This window comes from Physella acuta, unplaced genomic scaffold (assembly GCF_028476545.2).
Source record: "Physella acuta isolate Inbredline_101_S28 unplaced genomic scaffold, ASM2847654v3 ptg000264l, whole genome shotgun sequence".
NCBI classification, from domain to species: domain Eukaryota; kingdom Metazoa; phylum Mollusca; class Gastropoda; family Physidae; genus Physella; species Physella acuta.
The window spans coordinates 263,671-277,194 of record NW_026731783.1 but is presented as its reverse complement, the minus strand read 5'-3'; the positions used below and the strand labels follow the sequence as shown (position 1 = coordinate 277,194).

The following is a 13,524-nucleotide window of genomic DNA, read 5'->3' as shown; positions in this document are numbered from 1 at the left end:
ACATATCAGCATACAACCCCCCCCCCCCCCCTCAAAACTTTTGTTGTATGTTCCTTAAAACAGTTATATCTTCCCTTTTCTTGTCTGAACTCTGTAAACATAAAGTGTTTCAATTGATTTTTACTACAATTTATTAAAACAGTTTTTGACCAGAAATAACGGCTAAAATTCGTTTTCTAGCATTGCTTTTTACAATGCAAAACAACCCCCTCCCCCTCATCACACACCGTCGCAAACATACGGACCCCCCCTACTTTTCATCCTAAGAGTGTGACGTCATTTATGGACACCCCTAACCTGAGATGATTTTCCTCTCAATCGGCTTATGACAAATTCAGAAAAAAAAACATTAACGAATGTCGATTACCCGTACGCCGTTTGCTGGAAGGCCGTTTTACCAAAACGTATTTGCGACAAACTCCTTCTTAAGTGTAGCGGTGTTTCACAGTTTAAAAAAAATAAAAATAATTAATAACGCAGTTTAAACGTTATACACACATTTACAGCTATACCATTACAATTAACATATTATAATGTATTGGTTAGAGTTCTAAATCAGTAAAGATTCTGTCTGGAACAAAATGTGTGTGTTTTTTTTTTTTTTTTTTTTAATTTAAATACATCTCTGTCAAAGACCGTTGCCATTTTTTATATGGAAAAAAAAATTACAAGGGAGACAACGAAAAGCAAATTACTAGCCAGTTGGTTTTTGTAAATTTTAGAAAGATATATTTAAAAAAATAAACAGTCTCAGTATGACTTATCGGACAAAGTTATTAAAAGGTTTTAGAAAATAAAAAATCGTAGTAGTCACGCTAATATGCATTAAAAATCGTTCATGCTATAGAAGTTGAAAACAGTGTATTTAATGCATACATTTTTCTAAAACTAACAATTTATTCAGCTAAATCATCACTACCTCTTTCCTTTGCTAACCGGAAACAATTATTTTAGCAAAAATTTAATATATAAAGCTCAGTTCTGTGACGTGTGGCAAAAAAAAAGTTTGTCGTTGACAGTTCTACGGATTTAAGTGTTAGATTTTTTATTGTGCTCAAAGTCTAAATGTACGAGTCGAAAAATTACCATTGAAAGTTTTTAAAAACAATTTTCATTCTATTTACTTAGAAGAATAATTTTCAATTATGAACGCGACATAAAATTTTTAAAAAGTGTATCGACGTTTATAAAATTTCTAAAATTGTGTCGGAAATGTATTGACTGCAAAGTTACTTCCCTTTAATGAAAAATAAATCCTTAAGAAGAGAGAATTAACATTTTATTACTTTGTTTTTGGTGTTAAGAAAAAAAAAATAATTACACAATTAGCGGGGATTGATTAAGTGCAATGTGGTTAGGTATTTTTAACACTGCCTTTTATTTATTCTATACACTGAACATACTGTTCAATAATTATTATTTTTTTTTTAAATCAATAACATTTAATAAGCCAGGTCCTACAAATCATATACGTTTATTTCTTTCCATTTACGGATAAGCTTGGAGTATTATCATTTTTGTTCACTAAATTGAAACAGGCGCGTCCGCCGGCGCCCCTGCACGGTTTGATTTGGCACCCTGGGCTATCATGTGAGCGCTATGCTGCATAATTTTGTTTTAAACAGTGCGATAGACTATGGATAAGAAAGGTTACTATAGTCTTTAAGTGAATCAAATCCGGGCGTCCTCCGGCACCCCGACAGGGTGCTATTTGGCGCCCCGGGCCTTCCGGTGTACGCTATGGTATCTACGTTCGCGTGAGTTCAAAAGACTATAAATAAGTTATGCACTATAGGCGTTTACTAAGTTCAATCAGGCGGTGACGTCATGGTGCGTCCTCTGGCGCCCAGACAGGGTGCTTTTTGGGGTCCCGGGCCTCCCGTGTTCGGTTTCGCGCCTACGTTCATTAAAGTGAGTGCAAAAGACTATGAATAAGTTGGGGTACTATAGTCGTTTATTAAGCTGAAGTAGGCGATTCAGCCCCGTGAGCACTTTGCGTTTATATTCGCGTTAGTGTTTTCTTTGTGTTTAGGTTGGGTTTGCGTTAGTGGTTGCGTTTTGATTTGGTTCGTTTTTGTTCTTTCTTTTTTCGTTTTCGTTTGTGTTTTATTTTCATTGGGTTTGTGTTTGTATTTGTGTTTGAGGTTGGATTTGCGTTTGGATTTGGTTTGTTTTCGTTTGTTTTTTCTTTTGTGTTTTTTTTCTTTGGGTTTGTGGTTGGTTTTGTGTTTGTATTTGGTTTGTTTTCGTTTGCTTTTTCGTTTGTTTTTTTCTTTGGGTTTGTGTTTGTGGTTGGTTTTGTGTTTGGATTTGGTTTGTTTTCGTTTGCTTTTTTCTTTGTGTTCGTATTGGTGTTTGTGGTTGTGGTTGGTTTGTTGTAAGTTTTTGTTTTCGTTTGTATTTGTAAATGTTTGCGTTTTGTTGTTTTGGTTTTGGTTGGTTGTGGTTTGGGTGGGCAATGCCGGGTTTATGATGATTACTAAACACACAGGTGATGGTCTTTAACAGAAGGGTTTTTCACAGAAGCCAGAGCAGGGCCTGGCCGGGACGGCTAGTACATTCATATAAGTAGTATAAGCCAGGGGTCGGCAACCTGCGTCTCGCGAGCCGCATGCGGCTCTTTTGATGTCAAAATGTGCTCTCCAGCTGCTTTCACAAATACTAATAGTTTTATTAATTCATTTTAATTTTTTTAGTTATTAGCTTCCTACGGTCGAGCTGGGTACAGGACGGTAGGGTACGAGTTTACCCTGGGCTCTGTGGGGTGGAAGATAAGCCTGGTGAGAACCAAAGTACAGAAGTGACCGATACACGGTAATCCAGCCGATACCCAGCCAGTTAGTCTGAGTTTGTCGTGTCGATGGATGCCTGGCTAATGGGAGACACATCCAGAGCCGGTGATATCACTATGAAATGACGTGGGGCCTTTTTTTCAAATGTTTAATACTTTCTATAGTAGAAAATAAACAACTTGATTTTCATTTTCTTTTTGAAATTGCTTATATAAAATAAATATTGAAATGTATTAACTTTTTTTAAAGAAGAAAAATGGCCCCTGAGTGCCTTGGGCCCCTATGCCTTGCTTACTCTAGCTTTACGGTAGCTACGCCACTGGGGTGTGTGTCTTGCCCTACGCCGAACCCTTTAGACTGACTCACAAAACCTATGGGGTACGATCGATCCTAGTTTAAGAACCACTGAGCTAGAATATCTGCTGTGGACATCTAATATTAAGCGGGTCATGATTTGGTTTGATGTGAGATCTATACGGCTCACATTACAAAGATAACTTGCTGTCTATTGTGTTATTTTGCAATCAGAAATGGTTCGAGGTGAGGATGATGTTGTAACTTACGGGGAATATACAATTATATAATTGAAGTATTAATGTTTTAATCAACTTAAAAAGAAAGGACAAAATTTCGCTACCAGCAATCAGTAGGTTGAGAACTAAGGGTAAGGACTCTGAGGTCTACACAAAGAGCTTCTTTTTTTTTCTTTTTTTTCTAAACTCAGGTTATCTTTATAACAAATTTTTATGCAAAAAGAAAATTGTAATTATTCAATTTGCTAAAAAGAATTGAAATCTGTCTAACAACATAATCACAGCAATGGTTTCAAGATCAGCAATCAATAAAATATAAACAATATCAAAATAATACCAGTTCAATAAACATACCGTAAAAAGAATTTTTTTTTTTTTTTTTACAGAATCATCAAAACAAACTATTATTAATTTATGTGTAGGTCTTTTGATTATTTTCTCCTAAATGAATTTCAATAAAAATTATATAATACTAAATTCAAAGGTAATATATAAGGTATTAAACGAATCAAAGTAGCCTAATCATTAAACTAAAATAAAAAAAAAATTACAAACTATTTAAGTGGATTTGATGCTACATGGATAGTGATGTTACTTAAAAATCCACGTCAAGTTTAAAATGTAATTGAATACTTAATGAAATAAAGTAATTGATGTGTAATGTTTAGTACCATAGAATTAAGCATCCATGATTTATATTTAGTACACAATTATAAAGCATTTGGTTTACATTCTGTTCAGCACTATAAAGCAAATGTACGACATGTTAAAGCACTTATAATGTACACTATACAACAAATAATCAAGGATTAATGATTCGATAACAGACAGCACACTGGGATTTCCATAGATGACAAGAAATGTATAAATTTAAAAAAAAAAGCAAAGACTATTTATGGTATGTGTGATCCAATAATTACCACAACAAATAGACACACGTTTTTATTGCAAACAAAATGATATCTACTCAAACAGATCAGTATTTTATGTAGGGTAGTATTCATGTTAACGATATAGACAAAAAAGAGCATTATAACAAGCAATTTGCGGCAGCCAGTGTTGATATAATACTCTATAAACATATGACTTAGAGTAGATATCTGGATTGACATAGATTCAAATGCGCTCGTAAAACAGCAGGTAAACCTCAGAAGAAAGAACCTGTTGTTGTGACACCCTGGACACTGTGCTGTCTGACGTGTACCACCACTTGGACCCTTGGTCACCCGCACCTTTCAGAGACTTATCACCACTGGACACTGTGCTGTCTGACGTGTACCACCACTTGGATCCTAGGTCACCCGCACCTTTCAGAGACTGATCACCACTGGAAACTGTGCTGTCTGACGTGTACCACCACTTGGATCCTAGGTCACCCGCACCTTTCAGAGACTGACCACCACTGGACACTGTGCTGTCTGACGTGTACCACCACTTGGACCCTAGGTCACCCGCACCTTTCAGAGACTGACCACCACTGGACACTGTGCTGTCTGACGTGTACCACCACTTGGACCCTAGGTCACCCACACCTTTCAGAGACTGACCACCACTGGACACTGTGCTGTCTGACGTGTACCACCACTTGGACCCTAGGTCACCCGCACCTTTCAGAGACTGACCACCACTGGACACTGTGCTGTCTGACGTGTACCACCACTTGGACCCTAGGTCACCCGCACCTTTCAGAGACTGACCACCACTGGACACTGTGCTGTCTGACGTGTACCACCACTTGGACCCTAGGTCACCCGCACCTTTCAGAGACTGACCACCACTGGACACTGTGCTGTCTGACGTGTACCACCACTTGGACCCTAGGTCACCCACACCTTTCAGAGACTGACCACCACTGGACACTGTGCTGTCTGACGTGTACCACCACTTGGAGCCTAGGTCACCCGCACCTTTCAGAGACTGACCACCACTGTGGATGCCGCGGCGGTAAGCCACAAAATGTCCCAGCTGGCTGACCCCGATGTGGCAGACCACAGCGGTCAGCTTGTAGGAGAAGTCTGAGCTCCCGACTTTGTACAGCTCAGGGGGGGGGGGTGTGGTTGACGTCACTGAACTCCCTTGGGATCTCCGGGGAAGCTTGGGGGTCAACGAATAAACCTGTCCTGGTGAACTGCTGGTCAAAGTTCAACGTTCTTAAAAGGTTGACCGGTGCATGTGTTGGTGTAGTCGCCGCTTTGCCTGATTGGCTTAACATTTGCATTGTGATATACACACCACCAAGCAGACGGCTAGCACTGTCGCCTTGGTTACAATACAGGTAACATGTGAAGTGTTTCAGGGAAACTCATGTGGTCAAATCTCTTCACTGGAATCCCATTGTCCAGCCACTGTGTGCGAGGCAGGTGTACACACAGAACTTGGGGAAGTTTCCCTATTGATATTCTCTTCCTAAAATTTGACCTGAAGACTTTCCTTTGAGAAATCTTAGCACAGCCATGACACTCAACATCTTGTACCACCTCAGGGGTGACAAACTGGTGCAGTAAACTGTCCAGACTCAAAGGTCCCCAGTAATTTCTTGGAAAAGAAAGAGTCAAGCTGTCAAAGACATCATATTTGACAGGAGACCTGGCTCCACAGGACAAACACTGTAGCTGACTGGCTAGTAAACCTCGGGTCGGCTGTTCCATCTGTTTATTAGGCAGCACATGTAAAACGCCTTGACTTCTAGTCCGCGCATGTTTATCAGATTGATAAGCATTCCGAGGATCCTGTAAATGAAAAATGTCAAATCAAACAACGATATAACACTGGGATAACACGAAGCTTCTTCATCAAGTGTCTATGTCAGTACATGAAACAAAACACACACACATATATATATATATATATATATATATATATATATATATATATATATATATATATATATATATATATATATATATATATATATATATATATTCACCACAAAAGGGTGTGGTTAATTTTCTAATTTCATGCAATTACAAAATTATGTAAGAACAAACATACAATGAATATGAAATTGTGCACTAAACAAATATTGCACTCACTATTTTACTTAACTTTGTTTCATTTATCATAATTTAGAAAGTCCATAATTTTTGACAATTGTCTCATGTATAAGTATAAATAAAAATGGGAATACGGTGTATGTTTGGTTGTCTGTTTGTCAGTGTGTCTGGTGTAGATTGAATAGTGTCACTCTGTGAAAATTCATTTCAATTTGATGAACGTCTTCAAACTTTATTGGTACTTGATAACTATCAGTATCATTTAATACAGTTAAAAAAAAGTGTTCGTCCTAACAAATATATCTTCCCTTACACCAGGGGTCGGCAACCTTTCGAAGCGGAAGAGCCAAAAGTTACAATTTTCAAAATTTCCTTGGTTTTAAAGAGCCACTAACATTTTTTTTAATTCAAGTATTTTGTTTGTTGATTAAGATTATTAGTATTTGTGCAAGGAGCTGGAGAGCCGCATCTTGACATCAAAAGAGCAACATGCGGCTCGCGAACCGCAGGTTGCCGACCCCTGCCTTACACTAAAATGTGACCCCGCAAATTGAAACTAAACATTTCATTTGACAGATAGAAGAAAATTATTTAAGTCAATAAACCCAAGAGTAGGAGGAGAAGTGACAATTGTACCGAACTAATCGGGTGTCTTTGATAAATGTATAACGTTTGGCCACTGTTTTGTAATTAATTTTTTCACCATTTTTCTTAAGACACATAAAAGAACAATAACAAATATGTTTATGTGTATTAAGATATTATTTAGGTTATTTAATGTGATGCAATGATCAGCCCGTTTTAGAATTTAAAAAGAAAATGTAATAATATAAATATTTCTTAAGGTTATTTGTTAAGTTATTGCCCTTGATATGTTTTTGAAATAAGGCGGTAGTATTTTTGAAACATTCATTTTTATTGCAATTTTAAAATTACAAAACTCAAACCTAATTGTGTATCTACTTAATATATATATATATATATATATATATATATATATATATATATATATATATATATATATTGGAATATTTTCACTGAATGTAACACTGTATCAGATTTATCACGTTACTAATCCACGTCATGTCAACTGTTATTTCATAATTGGATTGAAATCCTACAAGTACCTGGCCAGGGGCGTGGAAAGTTATAGCAGCTTGCCATTTTCCTGACATAATCTCTTTTAAAGTTGATAAAATATTACATTAATACAATTGTGTTTTTAAAAAAAAAAGTTTAAATCATGTATATGTTTAATATATCTTATACTCGAAATGTTGAAATTCGTCTTAAATGTGTCTTAATTTCTTTCAGTCTACAGCGGGACTAGCATATAACTAATACAAGAGTTTAAAAGGCAGTGTTAGTTTTATAAAGTGTGTCTGTGTCGTATGCAGCCGACATTGGCCACTCATGTATATATCGTCCATTTACCAATCACCCCGCACCTACAACGTATGTATCTATTGCACATCCATTTTGTCGAGCGATTATAATCTGGAATGTGGAATGTGTCGAACCATTTTTTCTCTCTTAAGTATAGTAATATAATTGTTTGGTAAATCAACAACACTAAAGAGTGACTCAGTAAGAAATTACAGTTACAGGTTTTTGAAAATAATCCGAACGAATACATCTACAGTTCAAATTACAAGATATTGAAAAAAAAATAGCAGTATGCTTTATGTTTTTTTCGTATTAAAAATGTATTGTATAATTAAATATAAGCAAAAACATTACAACATACAGTTTATACCATTTTATACTTAAATATTCGATTACAATAACGAGTTTTTCGGTTTTTTTTCTCTCTGTTGTTTCTTCATTGTAGCTGTACTCTTCCAACATAATTGTGAAAAATTATGATAACTTAAGATCGTATGGCGCTGATAGGCTGTCATTCGAAACGTTGTAGTTGTATTTTTGGTTGGACTAGTCCTCTTCGTCTTTGTTACTTCTTGTGTGCTGGGTCGTTACTTGGGTGCCAGAATGTAACCCATATTCTGCTAGCGTCCCACTTATGGGACGCATGGAAAAAAAATTGCTAAAATTTATTTAAAAACTAGTTAAAACACAAATTATGTTTCGATATATTTGAAAATGGTTGGACTATTGAATTTGTGTGTGTTTTGTGAAAAAAAAGTAATTTAGAAATATGTTAAAGTGCCGGCTTTGTAGGAATTACCAAAATGGTGGAAAAAATAAAACATGCGCACAGGAAAATGCATATCTTCTTAAAAATATTAACATTTTAAGCGCAAAATACATTTGAAACTTGTAGCAGTACCATATTTCTATTTGATGAAAATTTAACAATTTTTTAACTACTTCGTTATATCAAGTGTAAAATAAGCGTCCCATAAGTGGGACGCTAGCAACGAAACGCCCCGTGTAGATTGGTACATACACGTCACATTTATTGGACACTAGCGAGAAACACATATGCAAATGTTTATGTTAAATGGTTATTTATGGTGAAACAATTGTTGAATTTTTTAACTGTTGACTTTGGAGTGTTAAATAGTATTTATTGATATTTAAGTATGACCTTGACCTATATTTTCTTATATATTATTGTATTAAAAAATAGAAAATATTGAAAAACTTACATTTTATTTTTAAGATTTCAGAATTACACTAACTGAAGTATTTAGTACCATTGCATATAAACTAATTTAGTATTGCTGAAAATTTACTAGCGCATGATATTAAAATTAAAACAAACCAGAATGATAACAATGGTCACGATTTAGGTGAAACTGTTCAGTCATGGGGGTTGGTTAACTCTCTTCATGTAAGAGAGCTCAAGGTACCCAGAGACAGATCCGGGCCCAAAAAATAAGAAGCATGATGTCCTAATGTACGCCTGTGGGGGGGGGGGGGGATAGCGAGGGTAACAAAAGAGAAGTTGGTTGGATGACATCTGGGACTGGACCGGATCGTCTTTTGCAAATTCACTGAGGGCAGAGTTTCTTCCAGGCATCACTTCGGAGTGGGGGGGGGGGCTCTGCCCACGGAACAAAATGGAATTTATATATAAAACATACTTTTATCAGTGTTTACACCTCCCCTAGAAATTTAAGTCCCCCACCACCTGAAAATTCAAGTATGCTCCCCAAAAAATCAATTATTTATATTTAATTATATTCCATTATTGATGAATAATAACAATATTTGTGATCATGTGTGTATAATTAGATGTACCAGTCACAGCTTTACTTATTTCCAATTGTTATTCATTTGATGGATGCTAGATGGAAAGAAAAGTAGACGTTTGAACATAATTTCTGCATTTTTGACCATGGTATGGCTAACCCAATTGAACATTATCAGTATTTTTAGCTGTCCTAAACAGTGAAATCATTGGCCTAACAATACTTAATCAGTATACAGCTTAATTTTCGCGAGTTTAGCCATATTTCGTGGGACGTTTTTTTTAAAAAATCGATATTTCAAAAAGTATTGATTTTAAAATAAAATCTATAGCCATTCCTTCATTCAGTGCCCAAAAGCTAAACCATATCAAACAAGTATAAAAAATTGAGACCTTGGGATAATATGGGTTAAAGAAATGACAACTGATATGCAAGTTTAGATTTGTATTAAAACGTGATATTAAAAAAACAAGCCCCAAAATGACTCAACAATAGACTGCCAACAAGCAGAGCAGATAAATAACAAACAGCAAATAATTTTCTTTCCAGCCAAACAAGAGAATCAGGAATAGACGTTACTGCATATTCTTTTTTTTTAAAATTCTATTTTAAACACAGTTTGAATAAATCATGGGTGATTAAAGAACCGTATAAACGGATTAAAATTGATCAGCTGACTGTGATTGTGAGGTATGTTTCTCCAGACGATGAGCTACCCGTTACACGTTTTTTTTTTAACTTCCCTAGACATGGGTAGCTACACGGGGGAATGGATGGCTCTACAACTACCTTTATAATGTGGAGAAAATATGTTTTAGTGCGTGTTGGATGATATTGCTGTCAGTGCCACTATTCTCTACATGATGGCTAATGATTTTAATACAAGTTAATTTATTATCAGAATCTGACAGTCATAAACTCAAAGATCAAAACGTGTCGATTAAAACATGAATTAACTAACAACTGTGGTTTAAACTATACCGCTATATAGCGGTCAGTTGTAGAGTTGGTCAGTAGAGGGTGTAGTGGTCAGTTGTAGAGTTGGTCAGTAGAGGGTGTAGCGGTCGGTTGTAGAGTTGGTCAGTAGAGGGTGTAGCGGTCAGTTGTAGAGTTGGTCAGTAGAGGGTGTAGCGGTCAGTTGTAGAGTTGGTCAGTAGAGGGTGTAGCGGTCAGTTATAGAGTTGGTCAGTAGAGGGTGTAGCGGTCAGTTGTAGAGTTGGTCAGTAGAGAGTGTAGTGGTCAGTTGTAGAGTTGGTCAGTAGAGGGTGTAGCGGTTAGTTGTAGAGTTAGTCAGTAGATGGTGTAGCGGTCAGTTGTAGAGTTGGTCAGTAGAGGATGTAGCAGTCAGATGTTTTAGTTTAGTCACAGTTGACCAGTAGAGCATGTACGACAGTTGAAATGTGGGTAGTGTTAGACAATGCAGGTTTGTTACTTTGAATGGAGTAATTAGGTCCTTTAATTTTATTTTAGTTATAAAACTTTCACTTAACCATATGATCGAGACATTGAAGGGTCGGTTATTTATTCGAGGATTTATCGCCACTACACATTTATTATAAAATATTACTTTTGTTAAAATACGGAGAAACATTATATTTATTTAAAAGTACTTCGACTTTTTTTTACGTTTGTTTTTAAACATACTTTGCATAAATAAAATAAAAATGTAGCGATTTTTTAAATATTTTAGCCTATTTTTTTTATTGCCAAATTTTATTAAGTAAGGATTATTTGTCCATATCACTCAACCCAAATCCAGCCACATCAAAGTCTAGAAAAACTGGAAACTTTACTACGGATTATTATTGGAAAGGTCATGATTTAGAAATAACACAAAGTGATGCTGAGGATGAACAAAAATAATCCTCTCACACTAATACAAAAATGTTGTAGATCTGTCAGGCTGCGACAAATAGTGAGGGAGATTTGTTCAGGAAAATGGGAAAGTTGTATTGATCTCACAACTAAGGTACCAACTAGGGCAGGGGTCGGCAACCTTTTGAAGCGGAAGAGCCAAAAGTTACAATTTTCAAAAATTCCCTGGTTTTAAAGAGCCACTAACATTTTTTTAATTTCAAATATTTTATTTTTTTATTAAGATTATTAGTATTTGTTCAAGGAGCTGGAGAGCCGCATCTTGATATCAAAAGAGCCGCATGCGGCTCGCGAGCCGCAGGTTGCCGACCCCTGAACTAGGGTACCATACTTAAGTAAGGACATAACGGTCACTGGGAAAACCATTTGCGAAAAAAAAGCAACAATCGAATAATGGATGCTTTTGTGTAAGTAGATAAATTAGGACAGTTCTTAATTTAAAAAAAAAACACTTATACAAAAAAGTAAACGTTTTCTTTTATATTTAATCACATAATAGTTTTAATAAAATAGTGACTTTGCTATTCAATGTATGTAATTTTTCATACAATAAACTTACTTTTATTTTTATTAATCACATAAACTATTAGTTGTGTAATATTATAATGTTTACTTGTATTAAAGTAGATGGTTAGCTGTTTTTTTTAGATTTGTCTCCCTTACATTCTCTCTAAACATGAAATGGTAAATTAATTTATAAGTATTTTATTTCTAATAACATACTATTTATTTCGACATCTAAACTGATTGAAACATTTAATAAAAAAGATACGTATTGAATTATTCGACATGAAGGTAATAATTTAGGTTATGTGATGAAGTAAATTTAGACATTTAGACACAATTAAGTAAAACACAGGAGAGGGGTAGAATAGTTTAGAATGTTATCTAATTTAAGCAGTCTCAGTACGAGTAAGTATCAATTACATAGCCGACCAATCAAAAGAGAGATGAGCAGTCACGGTCAGTTGGTCATAGATAGCGTCAGTTGGCAGTCAAGCGTGTAGAAAGTCAGTCGAGTGTTAGAAGCAGATGAGCAGAGATAAGTCAGTTAAGTTACAGTTGTGGTGTTTCAGTTGATATAAGTGTGAACATATCGTCAAGAAATAATGTAATATGTTTTATTGAATGAGAAGTGTAGTATACAAGATATCGATATAATTAAGACTTTGGATATTTGAAATTGTGTAAAAATAAAAACGTTATATTATTAAACTTGGAACAGTGTCAGTGTTGCTATATTTCACAATGAAGAAACTGTCAGGCATCACATAAGAAAGTCAATCCCCATACACATATACAAACAGTATACATACATATTCTCGCAGCACTGTACAGAATTGTGTGCATTTAGCGGATTAGCACAAAATGGAAAAAAAAATGGCGCTGTCGACTTAATGTGAAAAGATAGGAAACTTCCTTAATCGCTTTAAACTTATGAGATTAATCCCGTGCTGGATTTGTTTTGTACCAGATGTATTTCTGTCTTCTGTGTTTCCTGTGTTACTCATAGCTGTTTGTTCTTATGGTCCAGTGCAGTCATTTGATCTATTTTTAGTAACACATCACAAGCACTGATGTGAGTATATATTTGGATATACAGATTTTAGTATAGTTTGTATGTGCTATGTAACTGTGATAAATAATATAGATTTACAATTAGTAAGTCAGTTTTCAGCTTTTCTCAAAAGTAAGTATGTCAATAAATAGCAGCAAAATATGATTCATTTTGATCGGCGAATGCACGTTTATTTCATTTACCGACATAAACACTTTCTTTGCCTACACTGACCGTGAGATCGTTTTGACAGATTGGGCAAACCACGTGACATAATTATCCAATCAGACGCTGAGATGGATTTAAAAGTCCGTGTCCTAGCATGATTTGTTATTTCCCTAATACTATTTTCTTTGTTTTTTTTTTGGAAGAGGAATTAGACACGTCCAATAAATATACATTTAAAATAAATAAATGTTTAAATATAAAACACAATAAGATCTCATGAGCGAACGAAGCTTTTGCTAAAGAATGCCCATTAATTGTATGTAGCCAACTAATTTTCAGTGCATTTAAATAGCTTGTCATTATAACGTTTTTTTTTAATTATTTTTCTTTCCTACTTTTTAGTGGTTCGTGATTTATGAAGTAGAAACGACAAAAAATAGTTGCTTTAAA

The 13,524-nt window shown here is 35.2% G+C and overlaps 1 pseudogene; it reads right to left on the bottom strand.

The window, feature by feature from the left end:
* Nucleotides 1-4,441: 4,441 nt before the first annotated feature.
* On the bottom strand, nt 4,442-6,140 carry LOC131939057 (ubiquitin carboxyl-terminal hydrolase 30-like; annotated as a pseudogene).
* Nucleotides 6,141-13,524: the final 7,384 nt, after the last annotated feature.